Source organism: Pecten maximus, chromosome 4 (assembly GCF_902652985.1).
Source record: "Pecten maximus chromosome 4, xPecMax1.1, whole genome shotgun sequence".
In the NCBI taxonomy this organism is placed as follows: domain Eukaryota; kingdom Metazoa; phylum Mollusca; class Bivalvia; order Pectinida; family Pectinidae; genus Pecten; species Pecten maximus.
The window spans coordinates 21,840-25,954 of record NC_047018.1 but is presented as its reverse complement, the minus strand read 5'-3'; the positions used below and the strand labels follow the sequence as shown (position 1 = coordinate 25,954).

The window sequence follows — 4,115 nt, the reverse complement described above, 5'->3', positions numbered from 1 at the left end:
GAGCGAACATATAACTCCGTTACTGTAACAAACAGTTAGACTACGCCTACAGGCCTGTTGTAACAGTTACAGTACAATACAGACTTGCCTACCCGACAGATTTGTCATTTGTCATTAAAAACATGTAAACACACACAATCACCTGGCAATGGCAGGAAGTAAAATAAAAGCCATACATAAAAAAAATATAAAAAAGAAAATGTCAAACGTCACAACCTATGAAATGGTTCCGTTTGCGTCAGCAGGGGGCCCTGGAATTTGTTTACTCTACTGTACTGTCAGTAACTGTTAGGTCTACTCAGTAACCTGTGTATTTGGAAGTTAGGAATTGGCTCTTAAATGAACGAACATTCGGTAAAAATGACACCCCTCGATGTTCATATAAAAAATATTTATTTCAATTGTAACTCAGAGTCTATATTTGTGTAGAGTAACCATGAAAACTAACTGCCATCCTAGCCTTTTAATATGATCATCGTGAGCCTATCGACTGACCTACCTTCGTCATTCCATCAAGACAACCGGTTAAACACATATAATCCTATGTCACAGAAAAGATCGAATACTCGTATAGAGTCACTGTTCGCTGGTTCACACACGAAGTTGCCAAAATCACAGTGAATTTAAAATTACCAGCCACGAAACATCGCCGCGTCATGGCGATCGAGATCGACATCACTCTCATTGAACTATGAATGGAATTCCAATGACAGTCGTGACGTCATGCAGTGACGTAGTATTTTATAAAAAAAAAATTTGACTTGACATTTAAAAGTACAGTGTGTTCTGTGAAATGATTAAATATGTCGAGGTGCAAATCAAATTATATGTGAAGTTGGGAAACTCATTTCAGCGTTGGCTTTCAGTATTGTTGATAGAACTTCTTTTTCTCGGATGTTGACAATTTGATCACGGCCACGTAAAAGTCGGTCAAGTTACGGTAATTTTTATCGGCGAATTGTTCATTCGTTCATCACTTAACCACAAAATGAATGAAATTTGTGTGCAAACATAGTTTGTTAAAAATAGGGTATGATCTTTCAGAATATCACAAGTATATTTAGTAAAAACGTCAAATAAAGAAATTAAAAAATTGAAGAAAATGGATGGCTGAGGGACACTTTCGCCAGAAATTCGGTAATGATATGAGAGAAAAAGACTCTTTCATTATGTGTGTATGTAGGATAGGGATATTCCACCCTCGGGATCACAAAATGTGGTAAAACCCTCGGCAAGCCTCGGGTTTCACCACATTTTTTGACCCCTCGGGTGGAATGTCCCTATCCTACATATACACATATGAATGAGTCTTATATTCTCTTCCGCTGGACAGAGATACATATATCCGCATCTTTACCGTGGCTCGATTTTTATCTCACCATAGGGGGAAGACAGGCCACACATGTCCTTTTTGACGTTCTCAACAATTTATTTCGTCATGTCAACAATACAATGACGTCATGTCAACAATTCAATCACATCAGGTTAACCTTCACTTGCATTGATACAACGTCAATGTTAGATACATAAGATTATAAGCAGGATAAGAGGAACATAATCATTCACCCCGATGGAAGTGAGACAGGGGAATCTCAACCCTCGGGGTAAGATAATTAAGCTGCCAAACAGTCGGCAAGCTTCGTGCTTGGCAACTTAAGAATCTTCTATTAATCTCCTTCCATGAAATAATTGTTTGCCATTAAGTAATATGATTAACGCTTTTATATGTTTAAGATAAGTATATCGTAGAAAAAAAGTAAAAATCATACATGATATCCTGTTTTATCCCCGAGTATTCCAAACTATTTGATGTGAAATTATTACGCTTGCTTTCTGGTTTGTCCGAGGAGAGGTAACTCAGTAATAGGGACCTCAATCACTGCAATTTGGTTAATGGTTTGTATAAGTTGAAAAAAGCGAATGTATTAGGCGTTCGGATTTCAATTTCTGACTTTTGGCTTTTGCCATTTCTTCTTTCCATACGCCATCTTGAGAAACTTCGAGGTTTACAGCGCTGCGCGCTGAAGTGTGTACGGTCAAAGTGTAACACAAGTACGACAGGTATTGGTACTACATTACTGTGTATCGACAGTACTCTAACAAAGTCGATCGCGCTGAGTAAGCGTTGATTTGATTGGTCGAACTGAATGCACACACCTTTCTCAGCACTCGTGTGCACATGAGTAAACTTGCGAGAATGGCGGGTTATGAAAATGTTCTTCAAGTGAAATATTCAGTGACAAGTTTATAAATGAAGGTCCATATATGAATTTATCCTGCAACTGCCACCGCATTGTCGGAATACACCCACCGTATATATATTTTTGCTGTATATACGGCAGTGACGGAAAACAGCTGTATTTTGGAATCTTAGCACGTGCGTCAGTTCGACTGACCTACTTCAAAGTGAAACTACGTTTAAAAGACGAACATATTTCTGTGATATTTGACACCGTTTCACATAAAAATGATTATTTTTGATGATTATTTTCATGACTGTTGGAGGATAAATAGAATACATAGTCAGTGTTTTAAAATATAAGCTGTATTTCTGGCTCGGGACAGAAAGACAAAAGTGGCGATTTCTTTACCCTCGCCAAAATACAGCTTATATTTTAAGACACTGACGATGTATTCTTTATGTATATACTATACATACATATATGGAACGTCATCACCATCGTGCCAAGCCCCTGTGCTCCGGAACCCAGTTTTGTCTGATGTTTGACCCTTCCAAATTACATGTAAACTGAATCGCTATCGTGACCCAGATAGTTTAGCTTGTACACGAGGTGTGAAAGGAAGTGCAAATGCTATCTACCCTATACAATGGACTTTCCCACTCTCAAATCAGTGTATTGGGAAAATATATCCCCGAACTGAAGGGTCGACCTGGTCAGCTGGTGACAAAGTTCGAAGGGCTGGTTAGCTTGACGATCATCAATCAATACGTGCGTAATTTTCAAAATACACTGACTGTGTTGTCCATATTGAAAGAACATCTGCATAATAAACATTTAAATGTATAAATATTAGATATATTGTAAATTTAGCTGGTTAAACCTTGCAAGTTGCAGTTATACACATGTAGTTGTGAGCTTATACATGTAATGCAAATCACCTTGGTTACTTACATGTCTGACAAAAAAACAGGGAAACTATAGGTCTAGACGGTGTACACGACGGTACGCATATAACGTACTACTTCAAACATGTAAAATTCCAAGGGCCGTGTTTACACCAGAGGGAAAAGTGAAGATAAAAAAACGAGAAAAAACTGTTTATAATCTACATTCAGAAGGACTCTCATATTCAGCCATCAGTGATAAGACCGGTTTGTCTAATCAGGATGTCGCAAAATTATGAAGATTTTTTATGCGACTAAGTCTTTAGCGCCCATCGTCAAACGGAAACCACTGAAAAGTAAAAAGGTGACTCAAGACGTTATGGAATTCATCGAATTCAAAAAGAAATGTAAGCCAAGTATTTAAGATGCCCTGGATTTCCCTGCTTCGTTCATGTCTGGATTTTTCCGACAGTGTGGATATGTATAATCACGGAAGGTATCATATAAGTTGTTCATAACAACATGGCATATATATGTGTGTAACAACCCATGTGTTCAACGAGTACCAGATCTTTATTAAATGCTTAAAACTTAACGTAAAAGTTGTCGTTGTTTTGCATAGTCATGTAATTATATATAATCGCACACGTGTGTATACACAGCCACGGTCCTGGTACAGTACATACTCCGTGTTCGCCCCGCCCCTTTCGGCACAGAACCAATCAGGAAGGTCGATACATTGTTTCAAGCTTATCGGTTGGCGATTCAATACAATCAACAGTTGCTGTACTACTATTGAAAAAGTACCGTACACACTTCAGCGCGCAGCGCTGTAAACTACTGTAGGAGATTAGAATTGATAGTGTAAGAAACAAATGGAGAAAAAATTGTACTCAAAATCGAGTGGTTTTAGAAAAATGGTTATATGAAAATTGAACTAAAATTGTTATTTAATCCTAAACCTGCAAAACAAATTAAATTATTAGAAACACACAACAATATATAGAATTACAAGTAAAGGATATGGAAATGAATCTGTTGCCGTCAA

The 4,115-nt window shown here is 37.6% G+C and overlaps 1 long non-coding RNA gene across 1 annotated transcript; it reads left to right on the top strand.

Annotated features, from left to right (window-relative positions):
• The first annotated feature begins 2,636 nt into the window (after positions 1 to 2,636).
• Positions 2,637 to 3,905, top strand: LOC117324890. Its single transcript, XR_004532077.1, has 2 exons — positions 2,637 to 2,792; positions 3,349 to 3,905. It is a non-coding gene; the product is annotated as an uncharacterized LOC117324890 (long non-coding RNA).
• The last annotated feature ends 210 nt before the right edge of the window (positions 3,906 to 4,115 follow it).